At 44.8% G+C, this 16,588-nt stretch overlaps 2 protein-coding genes across 2 annotated transcripts in view; both read left to right on the top strand.

Annotated features, from left to right (window-relative positions):
* Positions 1–359: 359 nt before the first annotated feature.
* Positions 360–16,588, top strand: part of PTP4A2 (protein tyrosine phosphatase 4A2) — a 326,374-nt gene continuing 310,145 nt past the window's right edge. The window contains exon 1 of the mRNA XM_082245156.1: positions 360–370. The gene's annotated coding sequence lies outside the window, so the exon portion shown is untranslated. The remainder of the gene's footprint in view (positions 371–16,588) is intronic.
* Positions 16,079–16,588, top strand: part of CCDC28B (coiled-coil domain containing 28B) — a 56,208-nt gene continuing 55,698 nt past the window's right edge. Inside the window, exon 1 of the mRNA XM_082245159.1 lies at positions 16,079–16,265. The gene's annotated coding sequence lies outside the window, so the exon portion shown is untranslated. The remainder of the gene's footprint in view (positions 16,266–16,588) is intronic.

Raw genomic sequence — 16,588 nt, 5'->3', positions numbered from 1 at the left:
AGGCACTGCCAGCCTGCCTGGCTGCAGCTGCCCCTTTCACTAGCCATCCTGGCTAACTTCTCCACAGTCCTCCCAGACTGACAATCTCTCTCCACAGTCCTCCCAGACTGACACGCATCAGCACACTTGACTGACTTCTCAGGAGATCTCCCAGACATGCTGACCTGCTCCCGCTGTCCTCTCCTTGCTCCTGTGCCTCCAGGAAGGGGTTCCTCAGTGTGTTGTGGGGATCCTTCCAGCACCTGAGCCCCAGGCCCGAGGTCAGCCACCCCCAGACTAGGAGGTGCCCTGTGAGGGCCTCTGACAGCCTCCTCAGCACTCCATCTCTATCTTCCACCTGACTTCCCCTGCTGGCATGACTCATGGCTATGTATGAGGTAAACAGGCCTCATTCCAGCCCCTTTATGCTAGGGATGGGTCAAGGACCTCATAAATAGGCCAATCAGCTCCTCCTAGCCTCCACCCACTACATCTTATAGCTTCTCCAAGGTTCCAGAAAACAGGAGGAGGCACCAGAGATGCTGCTCACTGAGTCATCCAGCCTCCCTAAGTCCCTCAACTCTGAAACTCTGACCAGATTCAACCCAGGCATGGCTCCCAGCAAAACCAATTTACCTACACTAACAGCTAATTACACTGAACAAAATTATAAACGCAACACGAGAGGCTGGTTGGATGTCTTAGATCTTTGAGTTCAGCTCATGAAAAATGGGGGCAAAAACAAAAGTGTTGCTTTATAATTTTTTTCAGTGTATATACAACTAGCACACTAGCTAGAGGGTGCTACACGACGTTTCCTGTTAAGGCATGCTCTGTTAGATCTGTAAGTGCTTCTTGGGGTTTTTGACATCAGGCTACTATTTCGCAAGACTGCAACCTGGTCTTCTGTTCACTTGTTCTATGAGTATTACCAGGTGGATGTTCATGCCTTTTCTGATGCCAGCTTTACGTGTAAGGTCTTTAGGTGGCTTTTTGAGCTGCAGGCAGTCCCTAAGGCTGGCCATACACTATACAATTTTCTTGTTCAACTTTCCTTTAGATTTACCAAAACCATATAATATGAGGTCAAACCTAAACACTTTCAATTTGTATGCAATCAGGCAGGCCCTTGCACTACATAGTTTAAGGTAAATCTAAAGGAAATTGAATAAGAAAATTGTATAGTGTATGGCCAGCCTTAGTCTGTTGTTTTCCATGGGTCTGTTAGTGTTTTGTTGCTGTGGCCCACCCATTGGGCTGCCTTTGACATCCCAGTTCTCAGGTTCCTATGTTCATAATAAATAAGAAAGAAATATACATTATTGTACTTACCATAAAATCAATTTCTTTGAGTTCGTTGAGGGACACAGGTCTCACCCCTCTGTGCCTATGATTGTGCTCCTTTTTTGTCCTAATCCTCCTATAGGTGGTAGTATAACTTAAAAATCTCTAACATTCTGTTCCCCCCAATGACCTTCACTGGCAATACCTCAGAGTTTCCCCTGTCCCTGAAGTTTGACTTAGTGGGACAGTTGGGTGGAGCATCATAAGTTACCTCATTTGCATAGGTGAATAGATGCCTTTATTCCTCTTTCACAAAGTTTTTGCAGCAAAAGAGTTAATGCTGTGAGACTGAACACTGACATTTTCAACTGGGAGGAGTCTTATGTTCAAGCTTTCAAAGAGCCACAGAGAACTCCTATCTTCGATCTGTTGCTGCTGCTCACCTACAGTGATTTTGGTCACCTCCAGTCATCTGACCCTCACCTGCTATCAGTTCTTTGGGTTTTATAAGTACCTGAGGCCTTTCCTCTTACCTTGAGACATAGGGGGACAGTCCTGCGGGACAGGATGCCTCTTGCTCACTTTCCACTAATGACTCCAGGGCTGTTTGCAGTACACCCATACACCCACGCCCCTCCACAGTTAGAATCACTACCCTAGGCTTACATTTAACCCCTTGATCACTAATAGTATTAACCCCTTCCCTGCCAATGGCATTATTACAGTAACAGTGCAAATTTTTAGCACTGATTACTGTAGTAATGTCACTGGTCTCCCAAAAGTGTCAAAAATGTCAGTTAGGGGTCCGATCTGTCCGCCAAATGTCGCAGTCCCGCAAAAAAATGCAGATCGCCGCCATTACTAGTAAAAAAAATAAAATAATAAAAATGACATAAATCTTTCCGGTAGTTAGTAGACGCAATAGCTTTTGCGCAAACCAATCAAAATACGCTTATTGTGATTTTTTTTTTACCAAAAATATGTAGCAGAAAACAAATTGGCCTAAAATGTTAAAAAATTTTGATTTTTACTTTTTTTTTTGAGAATTTTATATAAAACAAATGTGAAAAATATTATTTTTCAAAATTGTCGCTCTTTTTTTGTTTATAGCGCAAAAAATAAAAAATCGCACAGGTGATCAAATACTACCAAAATAAAGCTCTATTTGTGGGGAAAAAACGGATGTCAATTTTATTTGGGTACAGCCTTGCACGACTGCGCAATTGTCTGTTAAAGCAACATAGTACCGAATCGCAAAATAGGGCCTGGTCATTAAGCAGCAAAATCCTCCGGGGCTAAAGTTGTTAAATTTGGTGTTATAGCTCTCACTCTCTCATACTGGTCACTGGAAGTTCAATATGGCACCTCCATGGCAAAGAACTCTCTGAGGATCTGAAAAAAAGAATAGTTGCTTTACATAAAGATGGCCTGGGCTATAAGAAGATTGCCAAGTCCCTGAAACTGAGCTGCTGCACGGTGGCCAAGACCATACAGCGGTTTAACAAGATTGCTGCAGAGGTTGAAGGGTTGATGAGTCAGCCTGTCAGTGCTCAGACCACACGCCCCACACTGCATCAAACTGGTCTGCATGGCTGTTGTCCAAGAAGAAAGTCTCATCTGAAGATGATGCACAAGAAAGCCCATAAACAGTTTGCTGAAGAAAAGCAGACTAGGGACATGGATTACTGGATCGGTGTCCTGTGGTCTGATGAGACCAAGATAAACTTATTTGGTTCAGTTAGTGTCAAGCGTGTGTGGCAGCAACCAGGTGAGGAGTACAAAGACAAGTGTGTCTTGCCTACAGTCAAGCATGGTGGTGGGAGTATCATGATCTTGGGCTGCATGAGTGCTGCCGGCACTGGGGAGATACAGTTTATTGAGGAAACCATGAATGCCAATATGTACTGTGACATACTGAAGCAGAGCATGATCCCCCTCCCTTCGGAGACAGGGCCGCAGGGCAGTATTGCAACATGATAACGATCCCAAACACACCTCCAAGAGGACCACTGCCTTGCTAAAGAAGCTGAGGGTAAAGGCGATGGACTGGCCAAGCATGTCTCAAGACCTAAACCCTATTGAGCAGCTGTGGGGCATCCTCCATTGGAGGTTGAGGAGCACAAGGTCTCTAACATCCACCAGCTCTGTGATGTCGTCATGGAGGAGTGGAAGAGGACTCCAGTGGCAACATGTGAAGCTCTGGTGAACTCCATGCCCAAAAGGGTTAAGGCAGTGCTGGAAAATAATGGTGGACACACAAAATATTGACACTTTAGACCCAATTTGTACTTTTGCACCTAGGGGTGTACTCACTTTTGTTGCCAGCGGTTTAAACATTATTGGCTGTGTGTTGAGTTATTTTGAGGGGACAGCAAATTTACACTGTTATACAAGCTGTACACTCACTACTTCACATTGTAGCAAAGTGTCATTTCCTCAGTGTTGTCACACAAAAAGGTATAAAAAAAGGTTTGTACAAAAATGTGAGGGTGTACTCACTTTTGTGAGATACTGTATGTATGTATTATATATTTGTGTGTGTGTGTATATATATATATATACATATATACATACATATGTTTTTTTTTTTTTTTTTTTTGGAGACCCTAGGGAATAAAATGGCGATCGTTGCAATTGGTATGTCATGCTGTATTTTTTTGCAAATGCTATTTTTTTTGGGAACACTTTAATAGATTAAAACAAAAAACAAAAACACAATATTTACCCCTTTTTTTGTATAATATAAAAACTATTTTTTTTTTAATCTTATCTTTTGTTGAAAAAAAAAGATTATTTACTTTCAGCCTGGAACAGAAGGGACGTCATGATGTTGCTTAGGTCCTCCAAGTCCATAGAGGCGTTTAAAGAGTATATAGTCTTTGAACGTCTATGGGAGCAGCTGGCCACACCGTCAGATCGTTTCTCGGGTGAACCAGTGGAAACAATACGCCTGAGAAACACCAGCGAGTGGCAGGAGAGGGGTACGTCCCCTCCCACTACTTCAGAAACTGTTGCAGCGGCTCATGAGTTGCTCAGAACGGTTTCATGAGAATCCCGGCCGCCAGCTGCAAAAAACGATACCGGTGTGATGGTTAAGGTTTATATCTTCAGCCATAATCCTGGTAAACCACTTGCAAACTGCAACGTATATATACATATCACGGTTGACAAGTGGTTAAAAATGTAACGTGACCCCTAAAACGCACAGAAAACACACCCTTGATGCATTTCCACTTACAATGGAAGCTGCATTTTTTACGCGTTTTTTTAAAGCGCACCAAAGATGCAGCATGCAGGAATTTTTAAAACACAGTACAAAAGCAGAGCAGTATGTAAAAAAAGTCACATAGGATTGAAAGAGGAATTTGTTTGATGCGGTATTTAATCATAGTATGATTAAGCCCTACATGGGTGAAGCATGTTAGAATGTCTTTCCTGATAGGTGGAGAGCCAGCTGAAGCATTTGTGATCATTTGTTTTGTGATTCACTACGTTGGTGTGTGGCCCTGGGAAACATTTGTGGCCTTTTTTGTACTGCAACAAACAATGCATTTTTGGGTTTTGCCATGCATTGTAGTTGCGTTGGGGAGCCATTTAAAATGAATGCCACTGCATTGCAACAATGGGCATGATTTAGCCCCCAAAGGGTATGTTTTTTATGGGGTGTATTTAGGGTGATTTTGTTTATTTTCTTTTTTGTGTGCGTGTTTTTTTTCTTGTTGTGTTTATTTGGGCTTGTTCACACTATCTCTGTAGAGCTGTGTTAAACTGCAAGGGCTAGTTTACACCATAGGAAGTTCAATATATTTTTAAATGAATGCATATGCAAGAAAAATAAATATAATTCAATTAGCCTTATTTACACAACTGCATTGCTTTCACGTGTGTTAAAAAAAAAAAAAAGTATAGCATTCTGTATTTTTATTTTTTTTTTTACACTGAAATGCATGCGAATGCACTGCAATAACATGAAAATGCAACTGAGAAAAAAAAAATGCCAAATACATACTGCAAAAGCACCAAAAACACATTACAAATGCATGGAAGTCTGAGGAGGTGGTGATGGTGGTGGTGCTGGTGCCCAAACCAGGTAAGGACCCTCAAGAGTGCTCATCATATAGGCCGATAGCTCTCCTTAATGAATGTTACAGTGCCGGAGGAGATTATTCATGTAGACCAAACCGGGTTTATGCCTAGGAAGGGCACTGACATCAACCTCCAATCGCCTCTTTCTTAACCTATCTGTCACCCATGAGAACAGTGGACAAAGGGTCATCACCTCCCTTGACCCCGAAAAGGCGTTTGGCTCGGTGGAGAGGGAATTTCTGTGGGCAGCGCTGCGGAAGTCTGGATTTGGGCCAGGGTTCCTCCAGTGGGTATGCATGTTTTATTGTACTCCTAGAGCCTGCATTCTGACCAATTATCCTATGTCCTCTTCCTTCCCACTTCAGCGAGGGACTAGACAGGGGTGCCCGTTATCATCTGGCCTTTTTGCCCTAGCCCTTGAACCATTGGCCATTTTGATTTGGGGGTCTGACTCGGTTAGGGTTTTGAAGATGGGTCCCCTAGAGGAAAAAATGTATTTGTATGCCAACGACGACCTCTTGTTTCTTCAGGATGCTGACGGGTCTCTGAGGGTGGCCCTAGATCTGTTTAATGAATTTGGATGATTTTTAGGGATTCACATTAACTGGTCTAAATCAACATTGTTCCCATTGGACCCCCAGGCGTGAGCGACCATGGCGGATGTCCCTCTACTTTGGGTGGAACAGTTTAGGTACTTGGGCATACAGGTTCAGCGGGATTTGTCTAGCTTTCGGGATCTGAATTTGACGTCGGTACTTTCCCAGCTTCGGCTAAAGTGTTCCACCAGGGCTGCTTTACCATTGAACCGGTTAGGACGGATTAACCTCCTTAAGATTGTCTTTCTCCCCAAGTTTCTCTATGTATTTCTGTAAGTAACTCCCCCAACTGGATACCCAACTCTCTTTTCAGGGATATTGACCGGTATATTGAAGCATTCATTTAGGGGGGCCCTCTCCCTAGACTGGCTAGATCCACCTTGACTCTCCCTGTGCGATGCAGAGGACTGGCTTTGCCAGATTACCGGACCTATTACTGGCCAGTCCCTTTAGTCACTGTTCGGTGGTGGTTTGTATTATCTCGAGCTAACGAGGTGTACCTTGAGGCAGCAATTCTGGGCTCGCTCTAGGAACTCGCCGACCTGGTATATAGGGGCCCTTGGTCTTGCCCCAGCCTCTCACATCCCACTAGAACCACACTCAGGGTATGGGCAGTTGCTAGACGCAGGTTTTTGAGCCTGAATAGATGGTCCTCCTTCAGCCCACTTTGGGGGTAATCCCACTCTCCGCCATTTTCGTACGATACCTGACCCCCAAGTTTGGGCCAGGTATAGAGTCAAAACTTTACAGAATGTTTTCTCATCGGGAGTCCTACTATCCTTTTCTAAACTTAGGGACAAATTTATATTACCAGGTTGGATGTATTTCCGATATCTACAAATGCAACAGCGCAAGCTCAGTTCCCAAATTCACTGACCTTATCTATGGACCCTGTAGAGGAGTTACTGGCCCAGGAGTTACTAGCTAAACCACTATCCACTATCTACCTGGATTTGTTGAGACTCTCCTAAGATGGACAGACTTTGGGAAATGTGGAAAGCAGACCTTCCCAATTTAGACAGGGAGGACTGGGAGGATTGTCTCAAGTTATTAAAGGTTAAACTTTTACATAGGGTGTACTATACCTCCCAGAGACTGTGCAGAATCTACCCTCAGAGGTCGCAAGGCTGCCCCAGGTGTGGGAATAGTTTGGGAAGGTAAATCCACATGTTTTGGAGCTGTCCGAAGATAGCTCGGTATTGGAGGGAGGTTGGTGAAATTATTAACTATCGTCTTCAGCTTTTACTACCGATTTCCCTGGAGCTTGCTCTAATGGGAATTCCAGATGAAATGCAGCGGCCTAGATGCACCAAACTACTGGTAGCTCATTTGTTCTTTTAGAAACAAAATATTTAGCCTAAGAGGGGAATAATCCCTAAGTGGAATGCCTGTTCCCCTCCCTCTGTAGGCTCATGGGAAAAATCTATTAATGCTGTTCTTTCTATGCATAAACTGACGTACATTAACAGGAATTGTCCCAAGAAGTTTGATAAGGTGTGGCGGCCTTGGACGGCCTAGCTTTGGTGTGGCTGCTACACCTTCTCTTTTTCTTCCCTTTATTTTGGTTGATTTGAACTAGAGCATAGATTCTCTAAAGCCCCGTACACACGTACTGATCATCGGCCGAACGATCGGCCATCTTTTGTCCAGGGCTGTCCTGTCTGTTGAAAACTGCAAAAGACTGCACACGAATTTTGTCGGCCAACAACAGCCGACTGCAGAAGTGATGTCATGTGATGGTTAACTTTCCTTGTCTTTTTTCTTTTCTGAGCATGCCCAGTCTTGCTAATCTGCTGTCTGTCGGCCGAAATCTGTACTGACTGGCGAACAATCGGCCGTTCTGGTGTTGGCCAACAAAAATTTTAATGCTTGCACGACAGACTCTGTTCGGCCGAAAATGCGATGTCGGCTGTCAGAAGCATTATACTAACAAGCCTACAATTGGCCGATCGGTCGTCGGCCGAATATTTACAGCCGACAATCGGTACATGTGTACGGGGCTTTATGGATAAATTTGTTTGCTGGAGGCTGAACCTTTACTATCCAATAGTGTCTGTGTGTGATGAATACCCAATTTCTTAATTTCCTTTTACTGGATTATTCTGTCCATAATTTTGTTCGAATTGTACCATGCCTTTGATTCAATAAAGGAACATTCTGTTTGTTAAAAAAAAAAAAAATGCATTGAAACACACATATGTATCTGCACATTGAACGCAAGAATGACGTTGTAAACCGGGTGTCAGCAACCTGTAGATAACAGTCTACTAATAGATCAGATAAGAACAGATGACTGGTAGATCACGGTCTGGGCTTGCAAACTGCCATCCCAGAGCATCAAACAGAGTGCAATGTAGAGGGACTACTTGTAGAGTTGGAGCTGTAGTAGAGGGCAAGAGCCGCATAAGCCGATGCCTCCTCTGTAGTGCTGGCTCCTCTCCCATGCGGAGTGTGCCAACTGCACTCCACCTCTTATCCTGCACTAGCGGTCTCCAGAGTGGTGCCAGCAGCAGGAAAGAAGAGATCTTCAGGTCAGTGTGAAGCAATACACTGGACATAATAGTATAGGGCTGCTTTCACACGGATGTGCTGCGGTTTTACCAGCACCACGGGTGCAGTGCAGCGTACCTGCAGCTTTTCTGCAGATTTACTGCACTTAGCTATAGACTTCTTTTATATCCTGTGTGCTTGGTGCACTTTCTGAATGCAGGAGTTTTGGTGCGCTTTCAGAAAGTGCACCACACCTGCAGGATATAATAGAAGTCTATGGCAAACGCAGCTAAATCAGGACGATTGCAGATGCACTGCGCTGCGCTGCACCCGCAGGTTAACCACAGCACATCAGTGTGAAAGTAGCCTTATAGGGGCTCAGAACAGTAAGGGTTCATTTACATTTTTAGTTTGGGGGTGTTAAAACCCTATAGTTAAGACATGTTTTTACCACCTTTGCCCAAACCGCACCCCCATTAGCTGCAGTGGCCAGGGGTGTACACATGTCCCAGCTGCAGCAGGAGCTATACGCCCTCTCATGGTTGGTGGGTGTAGCACCTGCCAAGCAAGACCCATTCAAGTAAATAAGGCTGCTCTGCAAGTGCCCTGCAACCTTGTGCAGTACAGAAAACAAGGGGTTAATGCATGCAGCGTTTTGCTGTTGTGTCTCGCCACCTGCTTTAACCCCTTTTATCCCACAGAAGCATGCAGTTACTGAGTTTACTTGAATGGGTTGCATTTGGCAGGTGGTAGCACCCACCAAAAGCAACAAGGGGTTTAATTCCTGCAGCGGCATGTGTACACCTTTGGCTGCTGCCTCAGCAGCTAAAGCAGGTAAGGATTGGGGGCAGTAAATCTGTGAATCAACCACAGGGTTTTACCACCCCCAATTTTATGTGTGAATGAGCCCTAAGTGTGCCTCTGCCGAATCCAACTAAGGGCTCATTCACAAGTGCAGTGGGCACTACTGCTCCTCTGAAAAGTGATCCGAGTGTGCTTGACAGGTGGTGAGGAGGCAATATGTTACCTCCTCACCACCTGATTTAAACCTATGATTGCTGTACAATGCACGAGATTGCGACACAGTAGTACGGCAATTAGAGGTTTAAATCAGGTGTAAGGAGGCGACACTGCGCCCAGTGATGTTAGACTTCTCCCATGTTGAAACATTGTTTCCTATGGAACATGTACACATCTACTGTATGCTTTTTTCAGCCGCTGCATTTTTGGAGAGGGTCAGGGACAGTGCTTTTTTTACTTTTTTGGTTCAATAGACTTAAAAGGAGAGGCTGCAGAAAAGCATGTGCGTTTTTGCCACGATTTGTGTTTTCTTAATCTGCCCAACAAAAAATTGGCATAAAAAAGCGCATTAAAAAATGCAAAACAAAAATTGCGTATGCAAAAATCACTGATCAAAAGCAAACTGCGCACAGTAGGTGTGAAGTTGTGAACCGAGCCTAAGGTTGCCTACCCCTGGTGTAAACAACCTCCACACAGGTTCAACACGAAGGCGCAACTGTTTTCTATATGTCCTGTTCACACCAATACGCATTGAGGTGGAATGTCGTGCATTGTGTAAAAATGCAGACGCAGACTTAAATGAAGTGTCATTCTGTGATACTTGTATAAGTATGTGCTCCTACACATTGCACACCTGCCCACACACGTTTTAGCATGTGGGTTGGTATGAACGGTCTCCTGTTTCTCCAAATCAGGGGTGTCAAACACAATTTCATTGCAGGCCGCATGAGCAGTATGTTTGCCCTCAGAGGGTAGGTTGTATCTGGGGTGAGCAACTTACAGTGTGCAGGGTTCAGAAGTGCTTTACATACAGAGTGCAGGGTTTAGAGGTGCACAGTGCACAGTTTGCTTCCCCAAAAGCTTCTTCCCATCTCTTTCACCTACCTGACCCGGCTCTAGTACCTCCCTATGTAGGTGGCTCTACTCAGAGGCGGCTCTAGGCTTTGTGAGGCCTAAGGCAAAACTTAGACATGAGGCCCCACTTACGCCCATAATAGGTAAAATAATTCAAGCGATAAAAATTACCTGTATGAATTGCAGATACTATATCTTCGATAGGCCTTCCTAGCTTGAGATCCCCGCGCGGTGGATGGGATAGGTGAAGTGCGCAACGTCACTCCATATTGGCTGGTGGATGGAGCTCTTGTGCGAAATCACGTACCTGTATGTCATTTTGTGCAATAGCCACTAAGGGGCCACCTGCGATCATTCCTGAGAGATGCAGAAATGCGGGTTACCTATGTAAACAAGGCAGATCACCGTTCTGACAGGGGAGAACATACAGATCTTGTGTTCCTGCTATGCAGGAACACGGATCTCTGTCTTCCCCCAGTCAGAGCAACCCCCCCACATTAACCCCTAGGGACACTTTTTACCACTGATCATTGTAATAATGTCACAAATTCCCCAAAAAGTGTAAATATTGTCAAATAGGTGTCAGATTTGTCTGCTGCAATGTCGCAACCTGGTTAAAAATCGCTGATCGCCAACATTACTAGTAAAAAATAAATAAAAATATCCCATAGTTTATAGGCGCTATACCTTTTGCGTAAACCAATTAATATAGGCTTATTGGGATTTTTTCACCAAAAATATGTAGCAGAATACATAAGAATTTAGATTTTTTTTAAAAAAATGTATTGGATGTATTTTATAGCAGAAAGTAAAAAATATTGTTTTTTTTTTCAGAATTGTTTTTTTTTTTTTGTTTATAGTGAAAAAAATAAAAACTGCAGAGGTGATCAAATACTACCAAAAGAAAGCTCTATTTGTGGGGGAAAAAATACATAAATTTTTTTTGGGTACAGCGTCGCACGACTGTTAATTGTCAGTTAAAGTAACGCAGTGCTGTATCGCAAAAAATAGCCTGGTCATTAAGGGGGTAAAACCTTCTGGGGCTGAAGTGGTTAAGGTGTCCTGTCACCTCTAAAATAGGTAACCCCCCTTGATAACGTCTATGGACAAAAAGCTTCGGGAGGTGCCGTATCCCCGTCTCTCGTCACGCCCGAATATCGGAAGTGCTTGCCCTGCGCCTTGGTGTCATCTATCATGCTACTGGCTTATTATGTTCACCTAAGGGTGAGTGCATTTCTATTTTAAATAAACTGAGTTTAAAGCAGTATTATGCTATGGGCTTGTTTCATTTTTTATCCTATGCATACACTTTGGTGAAAGCGGATCCAGCCCATTCCAGCTGATTTGGAGCTTTTCCCTGGTGGTTTCTTCCCTTTGGGCAAATACGTTTGAAGTCTACTGGAGCTGTCTTGCTGGATATAGGTGGTAGTAGTCCTTAAACTACTCACTGCTTAATTCCTTCCATCCTCTGGTAAGAGGCTTCATGTGGTGGAGGCAGTGGCGTAGCGTGGGGGGTGCAGGGGGGGCCGGCCGCACCGGGCGCAACATCTGGGGGGGGCGCATCCGCAGTGTCACTCTGTCTGACTCTGACATACACAGTTCACACACTGTCTGCGGCTGCCTCCATCTTTAGGCTGGCAGCCGCCCTATGGCTGAAAATGGCGGGTCGGGGCGGGGCTGGACTGTGCCTCACCTGTCCATTGGTGTAGGGTGGGGTGGCGTTGCAAGCCAAGGTCCGCCTATGCCGCCTCTCTTCACTGCTCAGTCAGTTTAGCAGTGAGGGAGTCAGAAGCCTGGCGCTGTCACAGAGTGGGTTTTTTTTTCTAATCACCTGATTAGAGCCAGAGGCTCTAATAGGCTTCAAAAAAGGGTGGACCCGGGGCGCAGAGCAGTGCGCCCTGAGCCCACCCATTGTGTGACAATAGCGAATGAAAATTTGCTATTGTCACACAGATCCTCCTCCTGGCCAATCAGGAAGCGGGTCCGAGACCTGCTTCCTGATTGTCCGAAAGGCGATCGCATGCCATTGGCCGAGGAGGAGGCGGGAGGACTCGGAGACGCGGGGAACTGAGGAAAAGCCGCCGCTGCAGGTAAGTCTCTCTGGTCTGTCTGCAGTGAAAGGGGGCACGATGATCTCTCTGCATTGAAGGGGGGCACACTGGTAATTCTGCATTGAAAGGGGGCACGCTGGTCTCTCTGCATTGAAAGGGGGCACGCTGGTCATTCTGCATTGAAAGGGGGCATGCTGGTCTCTCTGCATTGAAAGGGGGCACGCTGGTCATTCTGCATTGAAAGGGGGCACGCTGGTCTCTCTGCATTGAAAGGGGGCACGCTGGTCATTCAAACTTGTATTTAGATGCATTTTACTTTAATTACATCAGTATTTTCATAACAAACAATACATGTGCTTAGGGGGTAAGGGTTTCTTTACCTAATCTAGTGGAAGAGACTCAAGTGCTAAAATCCCGCGGGTTAGAGGGCGCAAATTACTTGCCTTGCCCCGGGTGCTGACAACCCACGCTACGCCACTGGGTGGAGGGTTTCACGGAGTGTTTTGTGTCATCCTAACACACACCAGGGTGCATATCTTCAAAAAGCATCACTTTTATGAACTGTTATTGTTCGTCTGAACATATAGTGGACTTTGTATCTCCCGTTATCATTGTTGATGCTTTCCAGTGTCCATTGTGCTGTTCTTATGATTTAGAGGCTTGAGAGGTCCACACATGAGAGAGCATACCTTCAAAATATCTAGCGCGACTCTTGTTGTACATATAGCTTTTACATTCCAGGTGTTTCGAGTTCGCTGCTTTGTAAAGGCGCGGGTTTAATTTTACTACACCTCTAAAATAAAGTCACGCTGCAAATCATTTGTTCGCCCCCCGCGAGGCCTGCTTAACCACTTAAGGACCAAGCTTATTTCTGACACATGTTGTTTACAAGTTAAAATCAGTATTTTGTGCAGGAAAATTACTTAGAACTCCCAAGCATTATATATATTCTTTTAGCAAAGACTCTGGAGAATAAAATGGCAATATTTTATGTCACACAGTATCTGCGCAGCGATCTTTCAAACGCGATTTAAAAAAAAAAAAAAATAATAATTTTAATTTAAATAAAACGAAACAGCCCAGTTATTTTGTATATGGTGAAAGATGATGTCACGCCTAGTAATCAGATACCTAACATGTTACAGTTTCAAATTGCGCACACTCGTGGAATGACAACAAACTACAGTACTTAAAAGTCTCCATAGGCGACACTTTAAAGATTTTGATCGGTTACCAGTTTAGAGTTACAGAGGAGGTCTTTTACTAGAATTATTGCTCTCGCTCTGACGATTACGGCGATATCTCACATGTGTGATTTAACCACTTAAGCCCCGGAAGATTTCACCCCCTTCCTGACCAGGGCCTATTTTGCGATTCGGCACTGCGTGCCTTTAACGGACAATTGCGCGGTCGTGCGACGCTGTACCTAAACGAATTTGACGTCCTTTTTTTCCCACAAACAGAGCTTTCTTTTGGTGGTATTTGATCACCTGTGTGATTTTTTGATCATGCGCTATAAACAAAAAAAGAGCGTCAATTTTGCAAAAATAACAATATTTTTCACATTTTTTCATATGAAATTCCCCAAAAAAAAATGTAAAAATCAAATTTTTTTTAACATTTTCGGCCAATTTGTTTTATGCTACATATGTTTGGTAAAAAAAAAATCACAAAAAGCGTATTTTGATTGGTTTGCGCTAAAGTTATCGCGTTTACTAACAGAGGGAAAGATTTTTGTCATTTTTGTTGTTTTTTTTTAACGCGTAATGGCGGCGATCTATGATTTTTTTTGCGGTACTGCGACATTGCGGCGGACAAATCGGACCCTTGACTGACATTTTTGACACTTTTGGGGTTACCAGTGACATTTCTACAGTAATCAGTGCTATACATATGCACTGTTACTGTAAAATTACACTGGCAGTGAAGGGGTTAACTTTTTTGAGAGGGAGGGGTGGTGTGTGTCCCTAGGGGCGTGATTCCAACTGTGATTGGCTGTGGCTTGAGGTGTAGGAACAGTGATCAACGGTCCTACATAGTAGAACCGTATGATCACTGTTTCTACACAGGGGAGAATGACAGGCGGCTTGTTTACATCAGCCGCCTGCCTTTCTCCCTCTGCAGCGACGATCGCCGAGTGACCGGCGGACATCGGGTCCGCCGGTCACACTCGCGGGGGGGTCCGTGACCACGCGGGAGCGCGCCTCCGGGGGCGCGCGCCTGCTCCCTAGACCCTCACAGGCTAGCGACGTAGATCTACGTCACTTTGCCTGTGAGGGGCCGACGTAAATAGTCGTGCGGCAGTCGGCAAGTGGTTAAACACCGTTTATATTTGCGGGCGTGTGAGCGCGTCAACACACGGGGGCAGAGGTGCTTTAAAAATGATTTTCCTATTTATTTTATTTTGTTTTTTTACTTTATTCACTGTTCCTTTAAAAAAAAAAATAAATCTGATCACTTTTATTGCTGTCACAAGGAATGTAAACATCCCTTGTGACAGTAATAGGCAGTGACAGATACTCTTTATGGAGGGATCTGGGGTTTAAAAGACCCAAAATCCCTCCTTTGCACTTAAAAGTATCCAAAACGCCAAAATCTGAGTTTTTTAATACTGTGAGTTTTTTTTAAATCGGCGCCATTGGCAGTTAAGTAAAATCGGAAGTGACCTTGTTTCCGGCTTACTTTATCGGAGACTGTGCCAGCTGGTCATCGAGTCTCCCAGTGGGACGGGAGAACCGGGCAGAGTGGGGGAAGGCGGCGGGAGGGGGGGAATGTCCCCTTCTGCTGCTAATTATAATGGCCGAACGGCTGCTGAGCCGCATCAGTTATTATCACAAGAAAGCTGACCGCGGCTCTAAAAAACATTCTTCTTCAAGCTGACGTACAAGTACATCGGTTTGCGGGAAGTGGTTAAGTGAGACAGGACTCTAACACTGCCTGAGCACAGAAGGGTTAAGGTCCCTTGTCCCTCAGAACTAGGGTAATGCGTCAGGCAAATTAGATGGCCGTGAGGCCTTAGGCGACCGCCTAATTTGCCTAGTTAAAGAGCCGCTTCTGGCTCTACTACCCGTGTACTTGCCGGAAGATCGTTCTCTCTCTTAGATTCTGGGGATCTGTCCCCACCATGAGGGCATGGAGGAATCTGTTAGATCCAGGAGCCGCTGAGGGCATAGCTGTCCTGTGTAAACATAAAAAAGGCTTCTGTGTTTACAAGTGACAACTGGGAGCGTGAGCGGAGGGTGAGAGCTGAAGGAGGCGATTTGGAGATCCGATCATGTTCAGGCTGCAAAACTGGGTGTGAGGGCCACATGACAAGGCCTGGAGGGCCACATTTGGCCCGCGGGCCTTGTGTTTGACATATGTGCTCTAAATGATTTATAATATTTTATTTTTCTCTGCTGTTTTATTTATTTGTTTGTTCTGTGAAAAAAAACATGAATTAGTAAGGCTAAAGACTGAAAAGGTTACGAATCCAGACGTGTCTTTGCCTGGTAAGCAGCATAACGATTTGAACAATGTATAATGCATTGGAGTCAGGGGACGTATCGACCAGAATCAGCTAAAGTACACGGCTGTCAGAAGCACAGCAATGGATGTTTATGGGGAGGGAGGAGGGCGGGGGAGTGAGGTGATGAAGGAGAGAATGGCGGAGGGAGGGGGGATTATTTTTTGAGCTGTAGTATTCATGTGCAGGGGACATTGGGACAGGAAGGAGGAGACAGACATTAGCAGAGGAGGGGCGATATGACAAGGGGGAGTTGTGGAGATACTGGGATCATGGAGGAGTGAGTCTTCCAGAAAGTGGGCAGTGTGGAAAGCAGGGGATTATCTGTGCCCTTTCCCTAGGAAACTTCCTCCACATCATCCCTGACCAGTCCATCTCAGGTACTTTCTTCTTCCTGAGGTATGTGTAGTATATGCAGCATCACCAGCGTCTTGTTACGTGTCTTCTCTTTGGGCTTACATCCCATTATCTGTGCCTGTGCCATTATCTGTGCCTGTTGTTTTCCAGCCACTCCCTGGGCATCACTCTCTGCTTTCTCCTATTCTTCTATCCCTCTCTTTGTATTCGTTACTCATTTTCTTGCATCCCTCTCTGTGTACTCATTACTCATTGTCTTCTATCCCTCTCTTCTCGCGTTACAAAATGGACAACTTTTATGCCTAGGCTTATTGTGCACATCAAAACAGACAGTTGTGTGATTGATTGTAGAAATTACTAGAAGT

The sequence above is a fragment of the Pelophylax lessonae genome (genome assembly GCF_965119305.1).
Source record: "Pelophylax lessonae genome assembly, chromosome: 2".
Taxonomy (NCBI): Eukaryota; Metazoa; Chordata; class Amphibia; order Anura; family Ranidae; genus Pelophylax; species Pelophylax lessonae.
The sequence above is the reverse complement of the archived record's forward strand: the minus strand, read 5'-3'. Positions and strand labels throughout refer to the sequence as shown.